We start from the raw sequence: 15,292 nt of genomic DNA, 5'->3' as shown, positions 1-15,292 counted from the left end.
AAGGAATAGCTGATGCTATGAAAAGGAGAAAGAGAGGCAACATGTCTTTCCCTCAAAGCCCTCGAAAGAAACCCCTCGATGACATCTTGATCTTTCCACTGTTCAAACTTTCATTTTGTTATTTTTTTTAAAGATTTTATTTATTTATTTATTTATTTATTTATTTATTTATTTATTTATGAGAGACACACAATCGATCTACTCCTTACTTGCCTTTAGGCTTCTTTATTGTGGGGCTAGAGTAGCCTTTACCTTAGAATATGTTCTTTATTTTTAAGGCACGACCTGCCTCTCAGCAGAAGTCCTATGGTATCAATGACAGTGCTCTATTCTGGTGATTTATAACTCCAAATTCTCTCAGTCTTATAAAACCAGCAGAATCTTTGTTTACATACAGATTTTTTCTGCCTGGCCCTGCAGATTCTTTCATGCACATACACAGTTTAGTATTTGATCAAAGATTCTCCTTGACTTCTTGCATATTTCTCTGGCTTCTTCTCTACCTGGCAACCTGCCCACTGTTGACTTGCCTCACGAGTTAAACTCCTTTTAGGCTGTTATGTCTTCCCCACCACCTATCAAGGCCACTTCTTTATATTTGAGTTCAAATACTCTGTGCTATAGTTTGGAGAATGCCTTTACAAAGAACATGTGCGTGAATATGGAACCTACTTCATGTGCACATCTTTCTTCAGGGATCACAGCTCTATTTTGCCAATTGTCTAACTTCAAAAAAATGATTGCTTTACATAATTTGTCAACTTCTCAATTGTTTATAATGAGGATAATTGGATAATTCCAATATATAACATTTTTTTGTGCCCCAAAGAGAGAAATACCATTTATAACTTTAAGATAAAAGACTTCCTTGAGAATTACAATTTTAAAATATCTCAAGACTAAAGCGAAATTCCTCATTTCCAATTTCTGTTGTAAGTATAGCTGTAACTATACGTTTAATCTGTGAAATGAGTATCTTTTTAGATCCTGGGCTTTTTGACTGTAAAGCAGAAGGATTTGTAATTTTGAGTTATTAAAAGTGTGATAGCTAACTCTCTCTCCAGCCTTTAATACATCTTGGATTTTATGCATTAATTAATATATACATTTCAATCATACAATAAATGTTTTTTGGAATATACTGTGTGCATAAATTGTTTTTTTTTAAGATTTTATTTTATTTATTCATGAGAGACACAGAGAGAGAGGCAGACACAGAGGCAGAGGGAGAAGCAGGCTCCCCGCAGGGAGCCCAGTGTGGGACTTAATCCAGGACTCCAGGTCACACCCTGAGCTGGAGGCAGATGCTCAACCACTGAGCCACCCAGGTGCCCTGTGTACATAAATTGTATCATATACCAGGAATTCAATAAAAAAAAATCGATATTCTTTTTCCTTGTATAGCTTATATTTCATCAAAAGAAAGACAATAATTGAACAGATATTTATGGAGAGAATTATGAAAGTACATGATACTAGTATATAATTTTAAATACTATTTTAAGTTAAAATATGGTCAATCTTTTATTTATTTTCCTTCATGCTTAGCACAATATTAGATAATATAGTAGTATTTTTACATTATTTGCCTTGACTAGATTGATTTCACATCTTCCACTTGCTTTCTGTCACAAAGGGTTTAGGTATATTTATGGACAATTGCCTTCAGGGAATATGTGAGAATTTTTGTTTTTTGAAGGTTTGGGGTTGATTCATAAGTAATTTTCTTAATAAATATTAGTTATTTTCACATATATTATAAATTGAAATTTCTGTAAAGCAGATGAGACTTTTGGGGAATATATTCTACTATGCTTCAAATTTCTTCCATCCCATTAATCTTAGAAAAGAAGATAAAATGGAGTTCCATTTATCCTGCTACCATTTCACCTACATTTCCTTTTGCTACCTTGCTCCCATAGGAGGTTAATCTTCCCCAATCTCAATCTTCTTTCATAGAAAGTAGAATACAAATGATAGATAAATAGAATAAGAAATTAAGTATTTTTTGTTTATCATCATCATCACACTATCATCATCATCTAGTTTATTTTATGTCATCTAGTACACATTCAGATTTTACCCATTTTTCCTTTTTCACACTTTACCATGACAAGAACAGTAAAGACTATTAATTATACATATACATTAGGTTACATTTACTGATGAATTATGATGTTCTAAGAGAACTTTTCTAAGAATTTTCTTTATATATATTCTGTAATTTCATCTTCTGAGCTCTCACATGTATATAAAGTAACTGAGATAGGAAGATATTAATTAACCTGCCAAGGACACAGAGGTAATGAGAAGTGAAACTAGGATGTGAAACCAGGCAGTATGATCCAGGAAACACTTTTATCTACTTTCTTTTTCTGCATTAATTTTTTAACACATGACCACTCCTAAGTATTTAGAAGTGCTTGATGTTGGTTTACTGTTGTCATGCCATCTTATATAGACCTATTCTTGAGGATATAAGTAGCTATGGAGTTATAGTAGTGTTTATTCTGTGTTTAACACCAGAATATGAAATATTTGTCATTTAGGTAGAAGATGAGGAAAATGAATCTGGGAAATATTTTTTTAAACCACTGTATGTCTCATTCAAAATTGTTAATTAAAAAAAAAAAGTTTACTACAGTTTGCTAACCCAGTGTCTAATTTTTTACTAGGGGAAAAGTATTCATAAAGGTAGAAAATACAATAAAATCACACACATATAAGAAATTATGGGCCTTATGATACAAGTTGTTACCAAATAAAGCTGAATAAACAAGCACAACTGAGTATATTTCTCTCCCACTCTCAATTTTATGGAAAGAAAAAAAAACATGAAAAGAATCCATTGGTGACTTCAGTTGGTGTTATAGCTATCTAGTGTATAACCATCTTCTATTTTCCCCAAATACTTAAATTTTACCTTAATAGAGTATTCTTCCTTTTCCCTACTCATTCTACATTATACCCCATTTCAGTAGGAACCTGAAATATGCTATCTTTTCCAATACCTACCTAAATAATTACTGTATTAATTTTTATTATTTTTCCAAAATCATTCTCAAATCATTAGATAGAACCCTCCTCACATTTTTTAAGCTTCAAAAAAAAACAATTAGTAATATTGCATGTTTATGTATTAATTAATATCACGTTTATTTGCAAAGGTATATTGATATAGTTTTAAAATTCAATCCATATTAAAGTCATGAATATGTAAGTTAAATATTTGGTAATAAAATAAATATGTTTACCCTGTTTATATTATAACATTGGTCCATTCAAGAGAACACTAAACAATCGTCACTATTACTATGACCTGGATTTCTCTTACCTAGCAGCCAAAACGTTGCAATCATATTTATCCTTGAAGTTGTAAGAATGGCACAAAAGTCAGCAATCTATTTTCAAAACTTTCAGTTAAAAGTTGTTTTCCTTCTGTGATGCCAAGCCACTCACTGTTTTGACTATTTTTTTTAATGAAAAATGATTACATCTTTCTATACAGTTACTTATGCACATAGCTGCATCTTCTAGTAGACACTGCTTGATATGAATGTATTTTATGTATATTGGTATAAAAATTATGCACAGGGTCTAAAAATTCTGAATGAAAGTCATTGAATATCATTCAGCATTGAGGTAAGATATATGTTACAGCTCTAAATTATATATAGATATGATTTCCTTAGAAAATAGGTCAGAAAGAGTTTATGGAACTTTTCCATGAAGCCAGTATTCAAAATAAATCACTCACAGTAGCTACAAAGTAGATCACAAAAAAACATGATTTTAGAACATGAAAAGTGAGACAGGCAAGACTTTCAAAACATATGTAATACAAGTTTGGGGATAGGGAGAATGAATATATATATTTATATTATTTTAAATGCATACATTTAAAATAATATATATATTTCAAGGTATTTATATACTTATAAAATATATTCAGTATAATGCATTTAATATAATTTAATAAGTTATTGAATTATAAATTTACTTTAAATAATAAATCTGATAAATTTATATATTTTTAATATTTAAATAAATATTTAATATTTTTGTTTATTAGGTAATAGTGTGATTTTCTTCTCTTAGGTTTTCACTGCCAAATAAAAAAAAATAATAATAAAACCAACAGACAAAATAGGCATACTTTTTTCCTTCAGTCATTTTTATTGTTGATATGTTTAATTGATATTTAATAAATAAAATGATGCCATTAGACATTTTTAAATTTAGCAAAATAATACATTCCATGTGTTTTGTACATATAAATTCACCATAGATTCCTCAATGATTTGTAGTAATATGTTGAAGAAAACAATTGATATATATATAACAATTTTTAAAAATTATTTTAGGTTAATAAAAATGCTATAAATCATAGAAAATTCTGTTTTAAAAATAGCTAAAATAATATGCAAAATCTGAAAATATTTCCGATAAAATTTAACATCTATCTTTTGTCCTTTTATCCAGATAAAGAATTAGAAGTCTTAGGTCTGCCCTTCATTATCTATATTATCATCCTGTTCCTCATATCTTAATCTTAAAATAATAACATAAATAAATAAAAATTTAAAATATAGAGATAAATAAAAGGTAAAAACTCCCTCTCTTCCTAACTGCCTAATATGGATTTTAACAAAATACAGCGTCTGAGAGTGACTTACTCTATGAATAAAATGTACACATAAATTTTAATTTTTTTATGATTTTATTTATTTATTTATTCATGATAGACACAGAGAGAGAGAAAGACAGAGACACAGGCAGAGGGAGAAGCAGGCTCCATGTAGGGAGTCTGACGTGGGACTCAATCCCCGGACTTCAGCATCATGCCCTGGGCCGAAGGCAGGTGATAAACCACTGAGCCACCCAGGGATCCCCCTAATTTTATTTTTTTAAAAGATTTTATTTATATATTTATTTGAGACAGAGATAGATTGTGAGTGAAAGAGAGAGAGAGAGCAGGAGGAGGGGCAGCGAGAGAGAGAGAGAAGCAAGCTCCCTGTAGGGCCTCCATCCTTGGTTCTGGGGTCATGACCTGAGCCCAAGACTTAACCAATTGAGCCACCAACGGGTCCTAAATCTCCATTTTTTACTGTATTAAATGAAGATATATACATAAAACCACTCTTTATTTGTTGCCCTTGTTCATTGTTCCAATTTTTCTTCCATACTTTTTCTACTTTTTATTGTCTTAATGGACTATTTTATGATTCTAGTTTGTCTCCTTTTTTAGAATATCTCTCATATTTATTTATTAAACCTTTTTAGTGTTTGCCTTAGCATTTATAACCTACAGTTATATGGGTGATGCAAGATCTTATAATGACAAAATACTCCTAATTCTTCCTTCCTGTCACCAAGATCATTGCTGTCATTCATTTTACTTACCTAAGTGTACATACGTATTTGAATACATTGATATTATCATATCATAAACACATTATTTATCTGTTAGATCAGCTAAAAAAAGAAAAGTAAGTTTTCCTTTCACCCTCACGTAATCCTTTTCTGATACTCTTCCTTTCTTTACATAGATTCAACTTTCTGACCTATAGCATCTGTCTTCTTTCTAGGGATTCCTTACAAAAGGCAGAATTACTGGTATCAAATTCCTTCAATTTCTATTTTCTGAGAAAGTCTTCATTTTTTCCTCACTTATGAAGGGTAAATCTACAGAGATGCAGAATTTCAGGTGGTGAGTATTTTTTTTCCTCTCTCGGTTCTTTAAAACCTTCATTTCATTCTCTTGCTTACATGATTTCTAAAGAGAAGTCAAAAATAATTCCTATCTTTGGTCATCAGTGGTAGATGTTTTTCTTCCATGTTAAAGATTTTCTTCTTTGTCTTTAATTTTATGAAGTGCAAATATGACATATCTAGGTATAATTGTGTGTGTGTGTGCACGTGCATTTATTTATCTAGCTTAGTGTTCTTTGAGCGTTCTTGGATTTGAGGTTTGGTGTCTGACATTAATTTGGAGGAATTCCCTGTCATTGTTTTATTTATTTATTTTTTAAGATTTTATTTATTTGAGAGAGAGTACAGAGAGAGCGAGTGAGAGAGAGAGAACATAAGTGAGGAGAGGAGCATAGGGAGATGGAGAAGCAGACTCCTTTCTGAGCAGGGGGCCAGAGAAGGGGCTCCATTACAGGACCCCAGGATCATGACCTGAGCCAAAGGCAGATGCTTAACCAACTGAGCCACCTGGATGCGCCATGTCATTACTGTTTTAAATATTGTTTCTGTTCCTTTCTCTCTTTCCCCCTTTCAGTATCCCCACTACATATATGTCACACTTTTTAAAAAGTTATTTTTTAATTTTATATTTTTATTTATATTAGGCCATTATACAATCTTCAAAGTTAACACCAGACACTTTTTGTTGTTGTCTCATAGTTCTTGAATATTCTGTATTTTCAGTCTTTTTTTTTTTTTTCTTTCTTTTTTCTGTTCAGGTTTGGAAGTTTCTATTGTTATATGCTCAATTCAGGGTTTCCTTCCTCAGCCACATTCAGTTTACTAATGATCCATCAAGGACATTTTTCAATTATGTTTCAGTGTTTTTGATCTCTAGTATTTTTCAAGTCTTTTCTTGGGATTTTTATCTCTCTGCTTGCATGTTGTATGCTTTTTTTCAATTAAAGCCCTTAACATATTATTCATTGTTTTTTTTTTGTTTTGTTTTAATTCTTGGTCTGATCATTCCAACATCCCTATGATATTCAATTTCATTGGTTTTGGTACTTTAGTCTCTTTATACTGTGTTTCTTGCTTTTTCATCTGCCCTGGCATATGCTTGCTGAAAAGTAGACACAATGTACTGAATAAGAGGAATTGTAAATAGGCCTTTAGTTATGTAGTTGTAAAGTGTGGGGTGAAGGACTCATTCTCCAGTGGTAAGATTAAGACTCAATCTTTTGGCGAACCTGTGCCCCATGATTTAGTTTTTGATGAGGACTCTCTTCATGGCATGTGGATGCCCACCTGGTCCTTACATGCTTGCAGACACAGGCCTCTCTGGAATATATATATATATATATATATTTTTTTAATAAGTACTCTAATCCTATAAGATGATGATATCACCATTATGACTTGTTTTAACCTTAATTACATTTTTTGAGGCCTCATTTCCAATTATAGCCACACTGGGGATTAGGGCCTCAACTATGAATTGTGGGGACACACAAATATTCAGTCATAACATAAGGAATCCACAAATCTAATGGGGCACCCATAATATCAAACACAAATATCACAGCCTCCATCTCTTCCAGACATGTTAGTCCTTGTTCTTTTCATAAAATTAGTAGACTATGTAGCTCTATTTCTACATCTTAGCAAGAAATAGCTAGTTTCATAAAATTCTGTCCAAAATTAATGGCATATATTTACCCTAACTTAAAGTGACTTAGATAAATCTTTGGAATTTCAGGCAAAATTTTGTCCTGTAGGAAAAAAAAAATATTTTGGGAAGATTTGTCTTTAAGCCACACTGGTAAGGAGCTTATTCCTCCTCTGTATGGGCCTAGAAAAAGATACATATAAATTACTCCAACTATTATTTTGGTTCTGTCTTGTTTTTTTGTACAACACAGTATTTACATCTTACCAAGAGATAGTTAAAATACTAGTATCATAATAATGCAATCACAAAACAGAAAAAAATGACCAGAATAAAACTGAAAGAGCTATAGCCCTAATGATTTTTAAATATATTTTTGAGGCCAATTTTACTTTGATTTTATTTGTACTTGTATGCTAAATATGTGGAATTAGTTATGCACTACATCAAATTTTATAGATTTCCTTTATACTACTTCACTATGATATAATTACCAGTAGCAGAGTAAGGACTATAGAAGTATAACAAAGGGAAGGATTTCATAAGGTAACAAATTTCTTCCAAGACTCTGTAAATTAATTATGATTTCTCATGTACCATTTATTTTTCATTTTGGGGGGTGTACAATGCTGATAAAGTATTTTATGTCTGTAAATAAATGTTTTTTGTATCCCTCTAGGTTTATATTGATCCACGCTAGTGACAAATTACAACTGTTACTATGACCTGGCTAAATTTCATTGCATTTACATTTGATTTACATAAACCCACAAAAGTTCAGCATTGAGTAGACAATTCAAAATTAGTTAAACATAATATTGATTAATATATATTTTATTACCCAAAATTTAAAAAAAAAAGAATTCTTTCTAGGAAGATAAAGTGAATGGTAATCTATTTAAAGCTTATGACTCATGTATACTATATTCTGTTCTTTTAAAGATTTGATTTATTTATTCATAGAAACGGTGGGGGGGTTGCGCAGAAGCACAGGCAGGGGGAGAAGCAGGCTCCATGCAAGGAGCCTGACGTGGGACTCCATCCAGGGTCCCCAGGATCACACCCCAGGCTCCAGGTGGTGCTAAACTGCTGTGCCACCGGGGCTGCCTTGTCTACTATATTCTTGACAAATATATAACATTTCTGTATTCAATATTTAGCAAAGTCCTTAGATGATTCCAATGCACCTAACTGTTGCAACCACTGGCATTTCATCTCAATTATTCCTATTGAAAATTCTGTAGCTTTCTGAAGAAAATAAATACTGGTAACAGACCATAATAAATTTAGCTTTTAAAAGATTAAAATTCAATGGTTAAGATCTTGATGTAAAAATCGTTTATTTAATGTTTTTTTTCTTTCTCTCTACTTTTAAAAAAATTTGTTTATACCAAAGCAAAACTAATACATTATTGTGAACTATATTATCAAAGAACAATTTGGCCATCTGGTTTTCTAGCAGATGGTAAATATTTAATAAGGGAATGCCCCATACAGTCTCTAGTTATTAAATATAAGCCATTAAATTTTTTCAACATCCTCCCTGCTTATTCTCAGTGTTAGTGTCTAGGCAGTGTGCTGTGACACAGACAAAAAAAATTTAATACTATTATTTGGATGTAAAAATCAGAAAGATATATTCCAGAGTCAGATAATTTCATTAGCTAAACAAGATGTAAAAATGCACAGTGACTTGACTTGGGAATTAGATTATTTTTCTTTGTATGTCAAAAACTTGTTCAAATATGACCCATTAGTTAAAATGAACATGGCTAAATTCCAAATTATCTTTTTTTCTCTACTGTCAGCTAATCTGGAACATGCTGACAATGGAGTGACCCATTTTTAGAATGCTCTATCCTTCTGAATAATAATAAATCATGGTGAGATTTTTCTTAAGGAATAAAAAAGATGTATTTCAGCACTTAAATCTCCACTTAAGACACCATGGTTTTCTTTACTTTTAAGCTCCATTCTAATAAGGAATTGATAAATGCTGATGAATCTAGATGATCACACTTTGGACAGTGCTGGATCACCAGAAATAAGACTTTTCCCAAGCACAAACATCCATGGAGGACACAAATTTCTATCATTTAATGTTATTAAAATGTCCTTAACTACCAAGAGCACTGTAGGTGTGATGAACAATGACCAGTAAAAACAATGATAGGCTAACAAATTGGTTATTTCAAGTATATTGAGCAAAAATATTAGAGGAACGTGAGGGGATCAAGTTAGGAGTAGGCTTCACCAGTGACCAGCCTTGGCTTCTTTGTGAAACAGTGCATGTGAATGTTTCCTTAGGTAGAAAATGACAAAGTAAAACACGATGACGTTTATTTCATTTATTCAAAAAGTCTTTTTTATTTGCTCTATTTTTATTGAAATATATTCGACATATAACATTGTGCAAGTTTAAGTTATACAATCTGTTGATATGATGCATTTGTATATTATGATTGCCATTATAGCCATAGTCAGCACCCCTATCATGTCACATAATTTTTATTTATTTGTTCAACAAGTGTTTTTTAATTGGTTGTGTCTGTCAGGAAGACCTTTCATTTTTATAGTACAAGTTTCTCTAGGAAAATGCTATAAAATTTCTTCATCATGGCCAAAAAATAAGATTTTTTTTTCTTTTTGCTTGAGAAACAGTAATATGCTTTATGTTAATATACCTTATAGGGCTTCTTACCTAGGAAAATGTACCTTAAAATGCTTCTTTAAAATTCTTTTAATGCGTCTAAGTCAAAGTTATATTCCATGGAAATGTGGAGTTTTTTTTTCAGCACAATATGTGCAAATTCTAATTTTCTTGAACAGGACAGACCTGGAAACTGTCTTATCCCATCTTTTCCATTCTCACCTTGTAACCTGGCACTTCTGGGCATGTATACACCATCCCCATTACTTGAATATAGTAAATAGTACTCAAGAAAACATGCATCCATTGAAAGTGTTTACTTTTTATATAATTATAATTTATTCTAAGTAATTATATTTAATAATAGAGAAATAATATTTTATCACTTTCATTACTATTTCAGAAGTGCCATTTCAAAAGAATTAAATTTCCCTTTGAAAGTACAGATTGCCTTGACTTATGATGGGATTGTGTTCCAACAAATCCATTATGAGTTGAAAATATCCTAAATTCAAAATACTTTTAATACACCTCACCTGCCAAACATCACCTACCTTAAAAGTACTCAGAAACTTACCTGAGACTACAGTTGGACAAAATCTTCTAACAGAAAGCCTACTTTATTTTAAAATGTTGAGTAATATCACATAATATATGGAATACTCTACTGAGAGTGAAAAATAGACTGGTTGTAGGGGAGCGAAATGGTTGTTAGTGTATTGTTTACACAGGTTGACCATATGGCTAACTAGGAATCCCTGAGCTAATGCTGCCCAAAATCACTAGAGGGTAGCCTACCAAATCAGCGGCCTGGAAAAAGAAAAATTCAAAACACAAAGTACAGTTTCTACTGAATGCATACTGCCTTTACACCCTATAAAGTCGAAAAATTGTATGTTGAACCCTCATCAGGAACCATACTCATTTTAACTCTTATAATGGTGTGTTATTTACATATCACATACTGATGAATGGAACTAAATTTTTTAGGCCTTAGGAATTGACATTTAAAACCTACATTTATCATGTTTTCATAAGCTTTATTTACAAGAGGTAGCAAATGAAGTTCAGAGTCAAAGTGCCTTTGAAAAGGTGGGAGTTTTAGAAGAGTTAACTCTTTAGAGAAGACCATTCTTTTTCCATATCCCTTCATTAAAAACGAAGTCTCCAATATCCTAAATTTTCCACATCACAACAAGTTAATTTACAATTTTCTTTTTCTACCTTCACTCTTTTATGTTATGTAGTATATGATGAAGAAGTAATATGTGAATAAGTAAAATATAACTCTCTTTGAATAATTCATTGATTCCAAACTCTAGATCCTCATTTCATTAAGATATTGAACTTTAAAACTTTCTTATTCTTTTTTTTTAAGATTTTATTTATTTATTCATGAGAGACACATAGAGAGAGAGAGAGAGAGGCAGAGACACAGGCAGAGGGAGAAGCAGGCTCCATGCAGGGAGCCCGACGTGGGACTCGATCCCGCGACTCCAGGATCATGCCCTGAGCTGAAGGCAGATGCTCAACCGCTGAGCCACCCAGGCCTCCCTAAAACTTTCTTGTTCTGTTGAATTTTATTTTAAAAACAACAGATTTAATTGGTCATTTTCAATATTTACAATAAACTGGAAAAAGATGAACTTACAAATAAAATTGATATTAAGCTGGTCTAACAATTATGATAGCATCCCAATGTCAGTAGGACTGAGTATGATTTGGAGAGTACTTGTGGCAAAAATAAAAGGAACATCTTTGAGTGCCTGGTATTTGAATTTGTTTCCTAGGACCACCCCTTTTCTACCTTTTGTAAATAAAAACAAATGAAGAAGCACCTGAGTTGCTCAGTTGGTTAAGTGTCTGCCTTTGGCTCAGCTGTGACTCTGGGTCCTGGGATGGAGCCCTGCATTTGGCTCCCTGCCCAGTGGGGTGTCTGCTTCTCCCTCTCTCTCTCTCTCTGCTATGTCCCCCCCACTTGATCTCTCTCAAATATATAAATAAAATCGTTAAAAAACTAAACAAGGGATCCCTGGGTGGCGCAGCGGTTTAGCGCCTGCCTTTGCCCCAGGGCGCGATCCTGGAGACCCGGGATCGAATCCCACGTCGGGCTCCCAGGGCATGGAGCCTGCTTCTCCCTCTGCCTGTGTCTCTGCCCTCTCTCTCTCTCTCTCTCTCTCTCTCTGTGACTATCATAAAAATAAAAAATAATAATAATAAACAAAAATGAAGATCCTAGTCTATCATATGATTGGTTACTTAGATATGTAACATCCATAGTTCATCTTCCATATCCATTTTCTTTGTATCCTGAAGAAAAATCTCATCAATTTTAATTTATTTGAGGTACCCCGTGTTGGCATCACTCTCTAACATTTATACATTTAAATGAGATAAAAACAATGTTTTGTCAATTTATTTAAAATATTATATTTATCCAAATGATACTTTTAATAAGACAAGATGTTTAAGTTTAAAATATGTCCATGTATGAAACATCTTGAATTTATGTCAAAATTGGTGACATTGACCTCAGAGAGTATTTATGCAGATCTAATAAATTTAACTACTTTGAGACGATAACATAAGAGTTTGGCACTTGATATGCTCAAATTCAAGGCACAGTTGTTATTTTTCTAAGATCTATAAATAAGAATGAACAGGCAATTTGCCAGAACATCGTGTAAAGTAGCAGTAAGTTTCAGGCTGTTGAAACCCTGTCTTTCTTGAAGCAGCAGTGGGCCTGGTTTCAGTACATTCAAAGATGAGCACTGGAAATGACAAAAAAAGCAGAAATGGTGTAAGAAATATAAAGCAAAACGTGGGGGACTTTATCATTTTTCTGGTTTAAAACAATATTAAAAAGCAGTATTTTCAAATTCTATGTACTTTGTTAATTGTATTAATAGAAAATGGACTGAAAATATGCTAAAAAACAAAGCGTAACAGTAATTTTTTTAAATTTCTATTTGGTTTATTTAACCTTAGAGTAAAAGAGACAGGTTGTCATCTAAACAAGTATCAGAAAAATGACAAAACAGCATATTTCTCACAATCATACATTAGAAGAAGACCAGAGAATTTATCTGTTTCATATAATTTTAGTCTTCATCTATATGTATGATTTTTACCCTAGAGTGTTTAAGGTATTATATAGAATAATTAGAAGTGGCGAAGTGAACCCACTGATGAATGAAAAGCTATTAAAAAGGAATGTCTTGAGTTGTAAGTGAAGGGGAAAGAAGTAAAAAAGTAAGAAAAGGGAAAACTAAAAGAAAAAATAAAAAGCTGTGTAAAAAAAAAATTCATTTTGCAGAAATTTTACAAACTGAAAGCAGAAAAACTGGAAATTTGATTAGGACTAGAAAGAAATTTTAGAGGGAAAAAAAAGAGCCATTAGAAAAGAATGCTGCTTAATGGTAAGGATTTCAAGCTTAAGGAGGGACATGACATAGAACCAATGAATTAAACTGTTCATTTTAGTATAGACTTCATTAAATATGTTCTGCATACAACTGTAATTGGCAAACTAGGAAATTAGAATTGACATAAAGAGCTAATACTACAGATATGAAAAGGAGGAGGGTGAGCCTGGGTGGCTCAGTCAGGTAAGTATCTGACCCTTGATTTCAGCTCAGGTCGTGATCTCAGGGTTGGGAGATTGAGTCCCGAGTTGGGCTCCGCGCTTGGTGTGGAGCCTGCTTCTAAGATCCTCTCTGTCCCTCCCACACCCCTCAACTCTCTCTCTCTCCCTCTCTCAAAAAAAAAAAAAAAAAGAGAGAGACAATCTTTTCATTTATGAACAAATAAAAATATAAAAATAAATGCCATAGATATAGATGCATTTGTAGTTTTTTTTTTTCAAACTGTTTAAACATGGATTATAGTTTCTTAGGAAAATGTGCTTTTGCCGTTCTCCCCTAAAAAGATCCCAACAAGATTTCCGTAGGTAATTCAAGTATTAATATAAGATTTTGAGACACTGTTATAGAGTCTGCAGACTGAGTTTCAAAGCAGCTGCTGCTTCCCACTGTACAGGTGTGTCGGGGCTTCCTTTGACTCATCATGGTAGATACATGGGAGCTTTTTATAAACAGTCTTGGGTCGGACCAATTATCTGATCATGGGCTTAATGTGAAACAACTCTAGATCAATGGTTTTGTTAAATCAGTAGATGTGCCCAGACATGAAAGAATAATTCCTAAGGCAACTCATCCAAACTCAGGAAGACCGGGCATATCCATCGACTTCATGTGGACTCATTAATTGGTGCTGTCTTCAATGTCAGCAAGTACTCAGTTATGACTTGGACTAGATGGTCATATTGAAGCTGGTGAACATATGACCCAATATTGTATCTAAAAAAATAATGAATAAGTATTTTCATTGACGGGTGAAGAAGAAATACTTTTAAAACGCAGGGGAGGAAAAGGGGGGAAATAAATATTTTCACTATTCATTATGTGAGCATGAGAAAGCTCCTTTGGCCCATTGAAATGATCAAATGCACTCGCTAGCAGGTAAATATTAAACCTCAAAGTACCAGCCAAATTGTTATTTTTCATACATAAAATATATTTCTTCAGTTTACAAGCACAAGCACTAACTATAAATAAATATATCAAGGTTAATACATATTCTGGAACAATTTAATTTTATGGTAGATACCAAATAAGGAGGCCTGGGGTACCAGAAAGACGCAGCTGAGGAATACTCTGCTGAAACCTCCAGGTCAGTTCCTGCTGTCAAGTACAGACGCACTTCGCTCTGTGGCCCTTCGCTTTACTGCACTTCACAGATACCGTTTTTAGAAATTAAAGGTCTGCGGCAGCCCTGCATGAAAAGTAAGTCTATTGGCACCATTTTTCCAACAGCATTTGCTCGCTTCACGTCCTTGTGTCACATCTTGGTAATTCTCACATTATTTCAAACATTTCCTTCATTAGTCCATTCATTTTTTATAAAACATATACATATTTATTTATTTTAAAGATCTTATTTATTTATTCATGAGAGACAGAGAGAGAGGCAGGACACAGGCAGGAGGACAAACAGGCTCCCTGTGGGGAGCCCAATGTGGGACTCGATCCCGGGACCCCGGGGTCACGACCTGAGCTGAAGGCAGGCGCCAAACCGCCGAGCCACCCAGGCTGCCCTAATATTACATTTGTTTGGGTGATCTTTGCTCAGTGTTGGTGACTCACTGAAAGCTCAGACGATGGTTAACATTTTTTAGCAATAAGGAATTTTTAAACCACATACATTTTAGACACGATGCTCTA

The 15,292-nt window shown here is 33.0% G+C and overlaps 1 long non-coding RNA gene across 2 annotated transcripts in view; it reads left to right on the top strand.

Moving 5' to 3' along the window:
- The window catches only part of LOC140624305 (uncharacterized), a 37,716-nt gene that overhangs the window by 6,375 nt on the left and 16,049 nt on the right, over positions 1–15,292 (top strand). Inside the window, exons 2-3 of one of the 2 annotated variants that reach the window (XR_012023798.1) lie at positions 5,589–5,710; positions 14,675–14,854. This is a non-coding gene — a long non-coding RNA (uncharacterized lncRNA). The remainder of the gene's footprint in view (positions 1–5,588; positions 5,711–14,674; positions 14,855–15,292) is intronic. The other variant, XR_012023797.1, reaches the window with a different exon arrangement.

This window comes from Canis lupus, chromosome 34 (assembly GCF_048164855.1).
Source record: "Canis lupus baileyi chromosome 34, mCanLup2.hap1, whole genome shotgun sequence".
Taxonomy (NCBI): Eukaryota; Metazoa; Chordata; class Mammalia; order Carnivora; family Canidae; genus Canis; species Canis lupus.
Note: the sequence above shows the minus strand (reverse complement) of the source record. Positions and strands in the feature narration are given on the sequence as shown.